Source organism: Chelonia mydas, chromosome 2 (assembly GCF_015237465.2).
Source record: "Chelonia mydas isolate rCheMyd1 chromosome 2, rCheMyd1.pri.v2, whole genome shotgun sequence".
Taxonomy (NCBI): domain Eukaryota; kingdom Metazoa; phylum Chordata; order Testudines; family Cheloniidae; genus Chelonia; species Chelonia mydas.
In genome coordinates, this window is record NC_057850.1 from 70,663,800 (window position 1) to 70,679,949 (window position 16,150).

General features: G+C 42.3%; 1 protein-coding gene across 1 annotated transcript in view; it reads right to left on the reverse strand.

Moving 5' to 3' along the window:
- SNTG1 (syntrophin gamma 1) overlaps positions 1-15,050 on the reverse strand; it is a 533,703-nt gene extending 518,653 nt beyond the window's left edge. Inside the window, exon 1 of the mRNA XM_043539635.1 lies at positions 14,230-15,050. The gene's annotated coding sequence lies outside the window, so the exon portion shown is untranslated. The remainder of the gene's footprint in view (positions 1-14,229) is intronic.
- Positions 15,051-16,150: the final 1,100 nt, after the last annotated feature.

Genomic DNA, 16,150 nt, shown 5'->3' on the forward strand with positions numbered 1-16,150 from the left:
AAATGTATCTTTTTAAATACTTCACTCCCTTTTTTCGTCCAGCAGCTGCAAATGTTTCAAGCCTCCCTCCTCCATCCCAAAGGCTATCTCAGATAAGGCGGCGAAAAAAACGCACGCGCAGTGACATTTTCTCTGAGCTCATGCAGTCGTCCGGCACTGACAGAGCTGTGTGGAGAGACACAATAGCAGAGTAGAAGACGGTGGCCGATGAACATGAGGAGAGGTGGCGGCAGGAAGATCAGAGGAGGCATGAGGAAACGCTGGGGCTACTACAGGATCAAACGTACATGCTCCGGCATCTGGTGGAGGTTCACAAACGGCAGCAGGATCACAGACTGTGCTGCAGCCCCTGCTTAACCGCCCTCCATCCTCCCCAAGTTCCATAGCCTCCTGACCCAGACACCCAAGAAAGCGGGGTGGGAGGCTCAGGGCACCCAACCACTCCACCTCAGTGGACAGCCAAAGCAAATTCAACAAGTTTTAAAGTGGCCTTTTCCTTCCCCCCTAGCCTCCTCCCACACCCCACCCGGCCTACCTTGTGAGTTATCTCCCTATTTTTATAATCAATTAATAAAGAATATATGGTTTTTAAATGATAGTGACTTTATTTCCTTTGCAAGCAAGCTGTGATCGAAGTGGGGAGTTTGGGTGGCTTACAGGGAATTTAGAGGCAACCAAGGGGGGTGGGGGGGGTTCATCAAGCAGAAACAAACAGAAGTGTCACACAGTACCCTGGCCAGTCATAAAACTCGTTTTCAAAGCTTCTCTGATGCGCACCGCTTCCTGCTGTGCTCTTCTAACCGCCCTGGTGTCTGGCTGCACATATTCAGCGGCCAGGCAATTTGCATCAACCTCCCACTCCGCCATAAACGTCTCCCCTTTACTCTCACAGAGATTGTGGAACACACAGCAAGCAGCAATAACAATGGGAATATTGGTTTTGCTGAGGTCTGAGCGAGTCACTAAACTGCGCCAGCAACCCTTTAAATGTCCAAATGCACACTCTACCACCATTCTGCACTTGCTCAACCTATAGTTGAACAGCTCCTGACTACTGTCCAGGGTGCCTGTGTACGGCTTCATGAGCCAAGGCATTAAGGAGTAGGCTGTATCCCCAAGGATAACTACAGGCATTTCAACATCCCCAACAGTTATTTTCTGGTCTGGGAAGTAAATCCCTTCCTGCAGCCGTTTAAACAGAACAGAGTTCCTGAAGACGACCCTTGCGGTTTATGTACTGGCTTCCCTGGTGGTCCGGTCCCAAGATAGGGATATGCGTTCCGTCTATAGCCCCACCACAGTTAGGGAATCCCATTGCAGCAAAGCCATCTAGTATGACCTGCACATTTCCCAGAGTCACTACCTTTGATAGCAGCAATGATTGCGTTCGCTACTTGCATCACAGCAACCCCCACAGTAGATTTGCCCACTCCAAATTGATTACCGACCAACCGGTAGCTGTCTGGCGTTGCAAGCTTCCACAGGGCTATTGCCACTCACTTGTGAACTGTGAGGGCTGCTCTCATCTTGGTATTCTTGCACTTCAGGGCAGGGGAAAGCAAATCACAAAGTTCCATGAAAGTGCCCTTACGCATACGAAAGTTTCGGAGCCACTGGGAATCATCCCAGACCTGCAACATGCTCTGTGCTTGTTTCCCGGGCCCAGAATCGGCGTTCCACGGCATGAGCCTGCCCCATTAACACCATGATCTCCAAATTGTGGGGGAATGTGGTTTTAGAGAATAGCGTGTTCACGTCCTCATCACCGCGCTGCCGTCGCCTCCTCGCCTGGTTTTTCAGGTGCTAGTTCTGCATACACGGCACAAAAATGTGCGAGGTGTTTACAATGGTCATAACTGCTGCGGTGAGCTGAACGGGCTCCATGCTTGCTGTGCTATGGCATCTGCTCCTGCTCGGGCAATCCAGGGAAAAGGGTGCAAAACAATTGTTTGCCGTTGCTCTGACAAAACGCGGGGCAACTGACAACATGGCTTAAAGGGGGTGGCCTTGTGAGAAACAGAATGGCCCCCTCAAGGATAGAACTCAAAACTGGGTTTAGCAGGCCGTTGATTTCACGGAGGGAGGGAGCAGAAAATGAATACAAAACAAATCTGGTCTATTTCTTGTTTTGATCCACTTCATCTATCTTTATACATCTTGCTGGCAGCAGACTGTGCAGTACGACCTCTAGCCATCGTCATCTCCTAGGTGCTCGGCAGAAGAACGTGCAGTATGACTGCTGGCCATTGTCTTCTCCTGGCTGCTGATTGAAAGACAGTGCACTGCCGGTAGGACTGAATCGCCATGAGACGAAACTTAAAAGGGAAATGACCTGGCTGAGTCACTCCCATGTTTGCCCAGGCGCCCCGACCTCATCGAAGTCAGTTAAAAGAGCACCCTGGACTACGTCGATGACAGCTACCAGTCATACTGCACTGTCTGCTGCCAAAACACAATAAACTGTTCTATGTAGCAATTCAGTACCGCATCTGCCAGCACCCAGGAGACATACGGTAACGGTTACCATACTTGCCATGGTATGGCGTCTGCACAGGTAACTCAGGAAAAAAGGCACAAAATGATTGTCTGCTCTTGCTTTCATGGAAGCGGGGGGGGGGGGGGGGGGCTGACGATATGTACCCAGAACCACCCGCGACAATGTTTTTAGCCCCATCAGGCACTGGGATTTCTACCCAGAATTCAAATGGGCAGCGGAGACTGGGGGAATTGTGGGATAGCTACCCACAGTGCAATGCTCCGGAAGTCGACGGTTGCCTTGGTACTGTGGACACACTCTGCCGACTACATGCACTTAGAGCATTTGTGTGGGGACACACACAATCGACTGTATAAAAATGCTTTCTACAAAACCGACTTCTATAAATTCGACCTAATTTCGTAGCATAGACAAGGCCTCAGTCCTGTTGCATACCTGAAGAGATTTCATAAGAAAGGTACAATCTGACCAAATACCCTTTATTGTGATGCTGCATTTGGATGAGCTCATATAACTATAGCTCATTGCATTCATTAAAAAAAGATGCTGGCAGCTATGGTCATTTAATATTTGAGAATGGTTTATAATATCTCAGAAAGCTGAAAGCCAAAATTTATATCCATTTGATATACAGTTTCCTTGAACAAGTTTACTGGAACTGAATTAATATTAAACTAACAGTAGTTCACAAGTCAAAATCCTCCCCGCCCGCCCTCACAACAACATATACTCCATATTCCCCCAAAAAACAGTACTTCCATCCGTTCTTTAACAGTAGGCTCCTGCCCTTCAAATAGTCCTCCATCCACCTCCCCCAGAAATTCAACAGTTCTCTCTTCCTTTCCACCATACTCATACACCCTCCCTATGTCACAGCATAAAGAACACAAAAGCAAACTCATTCTACTCTCCCTCTCCTCCCACACAGACCACTTAAATGATTCAAACCCATCCCCCATTGGCAACTCCAGGATCGGAGTCCTGTGATTGTTACTGAACCATGAAGAATTTATTGTGTAGCTACATGTTTCCAGGTAATCCTAATTAGCTGGGAAGCTGTTATTTGATAGTAGACAGAGTAAATGAAAGGACAGATCTCAAAGCAGCATTCATCCCTTATCACTTTGTGTCATTAGAACACCTTATACATGCTTTCTATTTGATAACTGAAATTCAGGCATTAAGCATAAATATATGTTGCTTTAACAAAGTAATCTATATTTTATAACACTTTCTAACAGCTTGTCATCTGTTAAATGTTCGTTACTAATGCATTTTATAACATGCTTTATAATAAACCATTAAAGGCTGTAGCTGCATCTAGTAATCATGTCTCAAATATAAAGAAAGCTTTTATAAATGGGCTCCTTATTTAAAATGTTATCAGTTTAGCCTAGAGGGTCTTGGTAGGGATTCATAATTCTTTTTCTCCTTTTGATAATGTGATCTATTACCTATAGGATGCACAGTTGAGATGGAGCTCTGCAATTGCTAAGATGGCAAGGGAGTGGAGATGTGCAAAGTACGTGCTCGTCACAGGATCATTTCTGAGGGCACGACATGGGCAGTTGTACCCCATTGCAGGACTCACACGACTGCTACTCTGCAATGGCACCAACATGCACTCCTCTACTGGCACAGCTGTTGATGGGAGTATGTGCACTATCCAATTGAGAGCCTTGCCATGTTTCCTAGCCATCAGGTCTTGCCCCCATTGGGATCACAGTGCATCAGTAGGTTTGGGAACATTTGCCAAGCATGCATTCAGTACTGTGTTACAATCCTTTCCTGCTGTTACTCGAAGAGAGACTTCCTATGACATCTTCTCCACTGTGGTGCAAAGTTGCAGTAGCGGGAGGGATTTGGCCTTTTATGTCTAAAGGATATTGTACCACCCGTGAAAGAAACCTTACAACCATCAAAAGGCATTCTGGTGTGGATCTAGGGTAGTGTACGACCCTTCGAGGAGCAGTTTGTTAAAAAGATAGCATCACTGGTGAAATCAGCCTCAGAAGGGTCTGTTTGAGTATTAATTTTATTAATTTCTGTAGCCTACCAAATTTCTTTTGTACTCCTTTTTCTGATAGATAAATTAAACAAAATTATTGTTTTGTGGACTTTGTAACTGTAAAGCTAATTTAGGGTCCAATCCTGAAAATACTTACTACTAGGTATAACACTTAGAACCATACGGAAACTCATTAGATTTCATGGCAGTAAGCACTACCCCCAGTAGTAAGTGTATGCAGGATTTGTCCCCTTGTCCCCCAGTTCAGGAAAGCATCTCTATTTAGGAAAGCAGTTAAGTATGCACTTAAGTTTCACTGAAGTTAATGGAACTTAAGCATGTGCTTAACTGCTTTCATGAATTCCTTTGTTTCTTAGAATTGAATTTTATAGTCAGTAGGCTGAAATATCAAAGCTGATGAATTTGAATGAAAGTTATATGAATTGTAAAGTACTGCTGCAGAACATTTTAAGCTACTGAATCATAAAATTGGGCCATTTGGTGTGTTCTACACATATATTTGTGTTCACATATACATGCAATACTTTTAAAATATTTTTAAATCAGTGAATAATTTATTTGCCCAGTTCTAGTATAGTACTATGCCATATTATAGGCCATGACACAGTAAACCTGCATAATGTGACAATTTAGAACACTTTGTGAAGACAGATCTTTCATTAAAAAGTCTCTATGTTAATCCCATTCTCAACCAGCCACCAATCCCTATAGCTCATTTTAATGGGACTTTCCTTTAGATGAATATTTTTTTGTATTCATCATGAAAATGCTGGGTCCATGAGTAAGGAGGACCACCTGAAGGCCTGATTTATTGGCACTGGATTAGGGCCAGCTGCCATATTTGCCTTTGTGACTAATGGTACTTGTCCATGAGCCACGTACATTTAACTAGAAGCCACCTACTACAAACTACTGAAACCTTTGTATTTTCTTTCAAGTTGAGATTAAGCTGCACAACATGCTTGAAAGCTAGAAGTAATTTGTGTTCTTTATGTATAGGTAAGGATGGTCCTTTTCCCCACAATTATGACTTTACCACTTAAAGGACAAATTGAGTGTTTAAGTGGCCGAACTCCATTGAAATCAAGGAAGTATGGGCACTTTGGGCCTGATCCAATATTCATTGAAGTCAATGGAAGTCAACAGAAAGACAAGCCAGCATGCATTTTATGAATAGTTCATCCAAGATAGACTGCTGTTCATTTCATGGGCACTGAAATATGCTAGTGGCAGACTTGCCCCAAACCATTCACTCTCATTTCATTCCTTCCTATTTTCCAATAGCCTCTCTGCTTCCCACAAGCCTATAGATGTTACTAAATCAATTGCCATTGCTATGGCTACACAATGTGATGGACATACCATAAACAAAAAGTAATTATAAGTGTCGATCAGACTGATGAGAAATATTATGTGTGGTTTCAAAGGGGATCAATAATGGACTTAGTATTATTTAATATCTAAATTCACACTCTAGGAAGAGTGTTATAAATTAATCATATTAGCAATGGTAGACATTACAGAATCAGATAGGAGAAAGATATCAATGGGATGATTTATTAATATAAATGCAGACAACAAATGAAGGGAGAGTTATAACACTAAGCAGAAATACAAAGGCTATCTTGGAAAAGAGTAATGCAGAGAAGAATTTGGTGATGTTTGGTGAGCAGTAAATTAGATATAAAGATCACAACACAATGTCACTGGGAAAAAATTAAACAGCTATAGTAGGAGGTATGTGAAAGAGCATGATGTTTAGGAACAGGGAGAAAAATGGGAATACCAAATTTATAGTACTAAGAGTTGAGCTTTATGCTATTCAAAAAAAAAAAAAAAGACAATAATAACTGAGTTAGGCTCCAAAAATGTTAGAAGGATTAGAGAGATATTATGAGAATCTAAAGAAATGTAGTATTTAGAGCTTGGAAAAAATACAACAAACAGGGAATATGATCACTGGTTATGTGGAGATGAAAAGCAACATAAAATGGGAAGGGATTATTTAATGTAGCTGTGACAGGGTGCTGAGTAAGGAGTGCTTAATCAGCCCCCTGCTATTCCAGGCCCAATCAAGGGGAATGGAGTGGGGCTGGTTGAACTGCCCTGTGCCTGCTGGCAAGGAGAAACAGCTGCCAACCTAATTAGCCAGAGGCTCTAAAGGGAAGGAGGATGGAAGCTAGGGGAGGAGAGGGAAAGAGAAAGGCCAGACACAGAGAGGGACAGGACAGGACAGGACAGGACAGGACAGGACAGGACAGGGCTGGGCTGGGCTGGGCTGGGCCGGGCCGGGCCAGGCCAGGTCCGGCCCGGCCCAGCCCGGCCCGGCCCTCTAGTCTGCTGCTGGCCAGGTCTGTTTCTGGCAAAGTTTGGCTGAGAAAAACCTGTACCTGAATAGTACGGTGGTGGGAAACAGCTGTAAATAAAGAGCACTGGTGTTGCATCAACCTGAGGCATCCCTGACTGATTTGGGAGGGAAGCAGGAGCAGAAACCAGAAGGGCCCAGCTTACGCCTCACTACAGTGGCAAAGGGGGAAATTTGTTCCATAAGAAGAATTAGTGGCCCAAAATTAATGCAAGAGAAGATTTAATTGAACCATTAGGAGAAAAAACTAACAATTGCACTAATGTGGCAACTTGCCAAGGGAAGTAGCTGAAGCCTCATCACTACAGATGTTTAAGAACACACTAGCTAAAAGATTAAAAACATTGGTGTAGAAAGCAATCCTCTATTTGTGGAGAGGTATGAACTCTATATCTCAATGGTTCCCAAACTTGTTTCATCGCTTGTGCAGGGAAAGCCCCTGCCTGGCAGAGCCAGTTTGTTTACCTGCCGCGTCCGCAGGTTTGGCCGATCGCGGCTCTCAGTGGCCGCAGTTCACTGCTCCAGGCAAATGGGGGCTGCTGGAAGCGGCGCAGGCCGAGGGACATACTGGCCACCGCTTCCAGCAGCCCCCATTGTCCTGGAGCAGTAAACTGTGGCCACTTGAGCCGCGATCGGCCGAACCTGCGGACGCAGCAGGTAAACAAACCGGCCCGGCCCGCCAGGGGCTTTCCCTGCACAAGCGACGGAACAAGTTTGGAAACCACTGCTATAACTCAATAAGGTCCTTTCCAACCCTAGTTATTAGATGGACAATGAGAGGTGATAGTTCAAGTAAGCTTTCCCCACTGGGGTCATTTTGTGAATGACACAATATTTAATAAAACCTTGCTTCTGCTGAAAAGGTAAGGGAATATTTATTTTCACAGCTACAACCAACACTGTCCTTAGTGTGCCAGCAGGAGCATTGGTACGGATTGTCTCCTCTATGGCAGCTGAACACGTCACATTCTTAGTACATCAACACTTTGATTCCTAAGAACCATATGATTCAAGTGTGCTTTTAAATCCATTTCTCAATGGTGCAAAGTCTAAAGGTAGATTTGAAAAGAGTATGTCTCTTTATAATGTATGTCTGTGCACACTCTTTCCCTCCCCCCCTCACACACTCACCCCAGTGTTCTCAAAGTCATTCCATACAAGAACAATAAAACATAGAATCCGTAGTATTTTGACTACAGAGACACTCCAAAATGTATTCAAGATTTACAGGATTTTAAAGGGACACATCCTGCCACTGATTTTTAGAAAGAAATACCTTTAGATTTCAATGGGGATTTCCCTGCATAGCTTGATGTAAGTTTTAATACTGGACAACAATTGATCTGCATTATAGTCAAACACTGTGAAGATTTATGTTGAAATCTAATAGCCAGTTACCGCAGTGCTGTTCAGAAGTCTACTCATGTAAATACAGCTCTAACATAAAACTAGGAGTGAGCACAGGAAGACAACTGTGTCTGATGAAAACTGCATCTACAGCCCCTCTACACTGGAGAATTGATATTTTCCCATCCTCTTTCACCTGAAGAACATTTGATTAACTTAGATCAGCTTTCGAAAGCTGTTCCTGGAGAATGCTATCTTTCTTTTACTACACAAAATCATATGAAGAGCTGGAAGTGAATTATCTTATGGGCATAATTCTAATTGTGTGACTACTTTAGGTTCAAAAAGAAGCCAAAGAAAATCAATGCCCATTTGTGCTGCTGAAGCTTAACCATATGATTCATTATTAACAGCTGCTAAAAAGTGCATCAAAATATTGTGCGGCTTGCATGACTTTTGCTAAGGTATGTAATGCTGTTGCACACAACTTTTTGGTGCTAATTATTTCAGAATATAAAAGAAGAAAATGAACACAAACTGATTGTGTATTTTAAGTTGAAGGCCACAATGACAATGTTTTATTGTAAAATAAAGTTGTAACAATTTTACAAGAAACATATGAACCTTAAACATCCCAGAGGACTCAATATTATTCTAACTGAAATCCCTGGAGGTTTTGCAATTGACTTCAACAGACACAGGACAAGACCCCCAAAAAGAAGGAAAAAAATGTGAGTCAAGGGATTACGACTGTCTTGCCTGGACTCTGTCATCTGAACAAAATCACTCTGATTGTGGAAAGGAAAAGGAAGCAAACATTATACAGTCATTTAGCTCCCAGTTATAGATAGCCGTGCATTATTAAATAAGTTTAATATAACATCTGAAGGAAAAAATAATTAAGGGAACAGTCTCCCTATTTCTTAAGATAACAATAACTTTTGTCTGATGTGGTCTTTACATACAATTCAACGTAAGTCGATTTAATTTTATCAACAATGTGACAGGAAATGTCCTTACAAATGGGAGGAACTTGGGTCAGCTGCAAAATGAAGACAGTTTGGATTAACTAGATTGTCCATTACTTGAAACAAAACAGTTGATGGTGACTGAGCAAAAACCAATCAACAGGCCTATCCGAGGACCAATTTTCTTCCTCCCAGGTCTCCTCAGAGCACTCCCAAAATGATCAGGGTCCATTAGCTTCTAAAAGGGCACCATCAAAACAAGCACCTCAACTCAAACCACATGGCTAAAATTTTCAGTTGCCTCACCTCTAATCCTGACCCAAACATTAAATCAAGAGTGTTACTAGCAGTATAAACTGAGCCAACAATCCATGGTTATTAAGTCAACCACAAAATCCTGAGCTATCAAGGCAGATGTTAAAAATCATCAAGTACTATCAGCCCCACTACCCATATAGTACCATCCCAGTAAGGAATGTCAATAGTCTTGTAGGGATTTTACAATTCAGTGGGGCAATTGGTATACTAAACACCAGTTACATTTTAGCTCCATCCCAAGACTGTCATAAAATGGACATACTGTATTTGATTCACTTTTGGAGAGGAAGAACTCCGGCATATCATGCTAGATGCAAGCAGCAGTGCAGCCATATACATCCCCTCCATTTCTCCTTCTGTCCATGATGTCCTGAATATCTGTTTGGAGTCAGCATTGGCAAAACTAGTCCACCAGTGTCATTCAAGCAGGTTTGGGTTATTCTCATGTTTGAGCAAGTCATGGAAAGTAAACCTATTACTAACTACCATCCAAGCATTAATCAGCATACAGTGAATACTAGATTCTTGCCCAAAACCATCATACACATTAAGGACTAATTACAATGGAATACAACAACAATGGAATTGAGGCTGATCATCTTTACTCTGGGCTATGTCCTACCTTCTCTTCCTCTTACCAATGAGATTAGGGGACCTAAGCCCTTAAAACCAGCCCTGCCCAAAACCCCCACCCCTAGGGTCTCTATAGTCTCAACATGCAACTGTGTTTTTCAGTTCTCTTGGTGACTGTTGAAGGGGACACACCTGCTAGAGCTAAGTGACCAATTAAGGGCCTATATAGTTCGCCACAAACTACCCTCTCAAATGCAGACTTCCTAAAGACCAAGAAAGAGGCAGATCTGTTCAGACATTATAGTATAGCTTATGCATAATTAGGTTGAGTTGGTGCTGGGCCTTTAACCTCCCTGTTACTGAGGATGAAAAGCTGGGAAGGACTCAAGGAATAGTGTGGAGGCAGTCCAAACTTGATTTAGCACTATTGCCACTGGATTATTGCCCCTTTAGTAATTATATATAATATGCACTTCACACACAGACACATGCAATGTATTAATAGGCTGTTACCACCAGAACTCTCCACTGTATTTCCTGTATATTTTGGATAGTTCACATGCTTACAACCTATGTTTATTTTTTTTTAATATTGTAGATAATGATAGCTTTCCCCCTTCCTCTTCTGATATGGGGTAGGGGTTAGCAAAAATAGCTGGCTCTGATGCCAGATTTTGCTGCCAACCCATGTCGAGAAACTCAGGGAACATTTAAACAATGAATGTTGTCACCATGCTATGACTAGAAACTGAGTGTGCGCGGTGCATGCCAATACTGTAAACTGGGACTCAATCTTCCTACTCCTCTACCCTGTAATCTGAAGTGAAGACCCCTATTTACTAATTTTATCTCATTTGGAATTCCACTATATACTTTACCATTTCTTCCTCTTAAAAATGCATGAAGGCAAGAAACCCAACCATGACTGCTAGGAAGTGGCATTAAAAGAAGAATGGCTTTCCCAGTACTTGAGACATTAGGAGTAGTGCTAAGTTATTAGCCTCTGGAAATTGTACATTCTGAGTGCTGCATGATTGAGGAAGACTGAGATCAAATCTATAAACATGTAGTCTTTTGTTCATCAAAACATGAGCAGAAAAGAGTGACAGAGTTTATGAGTTGGATAACTATATGAACCTTTCTTGCTTGGCAATATGTTCAACTTCACTTATAGTTTATATCTATCCATGAAAGTAGTGTCTAATGAGCAAATAGCATTCCCGAACAAGCATAATAAAGTTAGGAAGGACTTGCAATGTTTGTTTGTGCCTCAGGCTTCCTGAATCAAATCACCATCTTCTACATTAAAGAGACTTGTGTTATCCAAGAAGTATTAAAATAAAAATGTTAACTTTAAAGCTGAGCATAATATGCATTACATTTTGGAAACTTGTAATTTAAAAGACATAAAGTAAGCTAGGCTACTGTACCAGTCTAATAAAACTTGTGGAAAAGTGTATGACTTTCATTCAGTACTTTAGCCTTCATAGTTAAACATTATAAATGTTTATTACATATATATGGAAAGATGTTCAAGTGACTATCAAGCAAGTCAAGCAGAAAAGGTAAAGGAGGTCTTTGATCAGTTCCTTAATACATTTCTTGTATGTGGTTAATACTCTAGTTACACTCTTGAATAGTTCAACTCCTAATATTAACCTTCCCCTTAGTTTTCAGTTTTATCAGAGAAAATAACTGAATAATTTTCTCTGTCATACTAAGTGAAAATTTGTTTTAAGCCATGCAGTACAATAATTCTTCTGAATAGTATAGCTAAAAAAGTGAAGAGATAAACAGTAACAGTTTATTTAATTCAGTGAAGAGGACATCTCATTAGATTATCTCATAGCAATCAAACAACATACTGCAAAAGCCAAATGACCAATCATTAAATGGTGTTTTTTTTCTTCTTCCCCAGGCAAATAGAGATTAAGTGAAGTTAATGAATTCACTTTATGGCATTAAGTTAAATTCATGGCATTAAGTTAAATTCATGACTTAAAGGAAGAGAAACAAAGCACCGTGTAGCTTGCATCTAAGGTGGCATAGCTGACGTGATTTCTGGAAAATCATTCATTTATATAATCAGCCATTAGCTGTCATTTATGTTCACTGTGGAAGGGACCACAATAATATATCCTAAACGAATTCCAGCTCAATGCACGTTTCAGTGTTTTACAATTTCTCTATCACATGCTTAGTGAAAGCCTGCCACTCTGCAACAGAGGAGGGAATTACTACTGTAAACCCACAGGTATACTTCACTAGAAATATATTGGATTCACACACACAGAGTGGAATCTGACTATTTCAATTAAAAGAAAGGCTACCTAGTTACAGTAGCTAACAACAGTTCTAGTAGTCTTATTGCACACTTCACAGTATCTTGGGCATGTCAGAAGTCGAAACCACATTAGAGCTCTTCTGAAAGTATATTCAAACAGCTGATGTTCATCTCAGATTATTCATCCCAGACATACTGTATGTAAATCATCCACCAACATGCGAAAGGCTTATTTCATCCTTTTGCTATAAACTGGTGGGTTTAGTCATGTGTTCGGTGTATAACCACCTTTTTATCCTATTATGTTAATGTTCCTCATATGCGAAAAGTGTAGGTAGCTCCATATAAAATTATCTCTCTTCTAAACCCTCAGAGTTGACAAGTGCTGACAAATCAAAGTGCATTAACCTGGAAAGGTTTGGGATTTTTTGTATCCATCTCCATTTACTGGAGACTTCTGATCAGAAAATGAGACCAAAAAAACATAAAAATCAACAATTATTTCATACCCATTTACTTTTCTATAAAAGCAAATCCCTCCATGTTACTTGCAACTGGTACATAGTATTATTTATGTTGTAATGGTGAAAAAAGAAAGTTCATTCCTCTAAGTAAATACACCATCCACCCTTCCTCCCCCCTTCCTGCCCCGTACCTATCCCGACTACCACTACTGTAATTCACGTGCTCATTGGAACTGATCACGCTCTAAGCAAAATGTCAGTGCTTGGCTGTAAATCTGTGTAAATGTTTTTTCTCCCTGAAACCTTCATGTTAAAGCAGGATGCTCATCAAGGTCACTGTAAAAGATTATGGTTTTCAGTCTGGCAGAGAAGATGCTAAGAAAATCAATAAACACAAACACAATTAAACATGCTTTGAAGTCTGCTGTTTGCCAATTTCATGTGGAATCACATCTTTAGCTCCTGAATTTCAGAGATGTATGGGAAGTAGATATGGTGAGGCAGGTTGGCTAGCTTATGCACTAGCTATGCAGAAAGGTGAACAGGAGATCTGGCATTTTGCAGTGTGGCAGATTAGTTCTGAGTAAACTATCTTCAACTGAATTTTTAGGAAGAGATTACAGCTTCCTGGGCCTGCTGCCTCCTAAGTGGAGTTTTGCCATGGTCTTCCATGGGAGCAGGACTGGCCACCTCACCTACTACACCTTTTCTGTATGTCCTGTTAAACTGAGACCATACCAGACTCAACTTTTGTTTTGTGACAAATGTCAGTTACCAGAAAAAGATCAATAAATGTACACACATTAAAAAAGACAGGAAAACAAAACCCACACAGAGAAGGAGCATCAGAGAAAAACAAAATTACCAAATGACATGGCTAAAAGTTAAAAGGTATGCAAATCAAATTCAATTACTGTCTTGCGTTGTATAAATGCCTGAGAGACACACAGGGCTGTCCTACAAGAGCTGTTGCTAAAATGCACTCTGTTAAGAGACTCTCAATATTTAGTTACACATGAACACAGAGAAAAAAAAACATTTAATATGTTAATAAAAATATAAGGCATCATTTCCATTTGCTGTTGTTGCACAAGTGGTCACCACGCTATTTCTTTAAGATTGTTCTTGCAAAGCTAAGGCACATAGATGCTGTAAAAGGGATGTTTACAATGCACTTCAACAGAGTTGGACCAATGCTGGGTTGCAACAGATCCCCTCTCACTATCACAAACCTCTCAAATAAAGAGACCTCGAAATCTAAAACTGCAGATGGCTCCACTGCCCGTCCTCCCTCCAGACAAGGAGTTTCAAACCAACAGCTGCAAACAGATTAAGGTAATACGTTTACTAACAACGGCAATCAGGATTGTAAGCAATGACTTACTTGCCAATATGCTAGCGTTAGGCGATCTGCTCTCCGTTGCAGAAACGTTGCAGAGCTTGTACTCTTCGGATCTCCTCTCAGAGCTCTGTCCAAAGTATTTCCAAACCACTCGGGCACATCTCCACGGTTATTTGGCGTAATACAGAAAACCTCTCACCTGGCCCCCGAACTCAGTGCCCATGATTTAAATCAAAGCCTCCGGAAAGTTACACTCTTATTTGTGTTAAAAAAAAAAATTAAAATCGGATTGAAGTCGCTGGTGAGATCTCAAACTCCGGAGCGGAACGACGCCACCGTCCCTGTTTGCGGTTGCATGGAGGGGGGTTACTTGCCGTCCACCCAAAACAATAAATAAATAAATCAGAGGGGAGGAGGGGGAGCGAGAGATTAGGGAGCGCCGCCCTTTTAGCAGCAGAGAGAGGCAAGCCGGTGTATAAGCACCTGCAGCAACAGCAGCGCTGTGTCCCAGTGCCGGCTGGGTCCAGAGGCGCTGTCCATCCCTGCTGGTGTTGAGCGGAGACACCGAGAGACCCTGGCAGCCCCCAGAGCTGCCCACCTCCCTTCCAACCTACCAGCTTGCTTCCTGCTTGTCTCGCCTCAGCGGCTTCCCCCTTTCGTCGGCTCCCGCTAGGATTCGCCGCGCGGGGTTTAGCTGGGTTTTATCTGTAGCGCATTCTCCGCTGGTGGAGCTCGGGAGAAAATCCAGCGATGCTCAGGTCCCTGGCCAGGTCCTCCTTTGCTAATCAGACCCTATCAGAGAGCGGGAGCGAGATGGCGATTAGGCGGACTCAATGAGTGAAGCAGGAAACTTACACCGCGCCTTTGCAAAGTCCAGCGCGTGATTTAGGAGAGAGGAAGCAGGGCTCTGTCCGGAACCTGTGGGGGTATCACCTGGGAGCAGCACCCTGAATGGTGGAATGCAGCTTGAGGACAGGGATCACGGTCCTCCATTCAGACCCGGCTGGGAGAGGCGGCTTCTCAGTTCCCTTAGAGCCCCCGAAAGGAAATCACACGTGATTAGGAGAAGTTGATGCTGCTGGGGAGAGCTCTTTAAAAGGGAAAAAAGGCAAAGCTGGGTCCCTAGAGGGAGAAAGTGGATCCTGCAAAATCCTGTCAGTTTGGGGCCCCAGAAGCCCACGTTACACTGCCTAAAGGGAGTCCAAATCCAGGCATTCCTATTATTTCAAAACAACCCTGGTCCCCACCTATCCCAGTGCAACAGCGCCACAAGAATTTGCAACCTCCACCTGGATGCTAAGAGAACCAGCCAATCTGGGGGCTCTACCCCCCTAAATACTATTGTATAAGTACAAAGTTTGCCACCGGGATAGAGAATAAATGTGGCTTCTCTATTGTACGACCCACTCCTGACCTACCCTACCTAAATCTGTATCAGGGACATCAGTGCTTCCCACATCAACCATAAAACCTTGCAACTGACTATTAACAGGTCCTGGTTTTGCCCTGGAACCTCCACATTCTATTGTCTAAACAGAGAATTCATTTAGCGTCTCCTGTTGTACCTTAAAACTCCACATGGATGTGTCCGAAAGCCAAAATACCACACACATTTAGATCCCACATCTGGAGCTTGCCAAAGTTTCACCAAACACTCAGAACTTGTACCCTGAAAACAGAGCAAAAGGTGTTATTTCTACTTTTCCATCAAAAATCCGGACTTCAGAAAATCTTGTAAGGCCAGATATTTTAATTTGGGCACATATATAGTGCTAGAAATGGCTAATTTACGCTTGTATACGCCGTTTTACCATCTCCACTCTTACTATACGTCATGAAATGCAATGTTTCCCCATTGTATAGCTTGTCGTGTATTTATTCCTTGGCAGATGGAAAGCCATAATACATCAAGTTCTATATTCAGCAAAAGTTATGTACGGCTTTTTAAATAGATTCAGTTAAA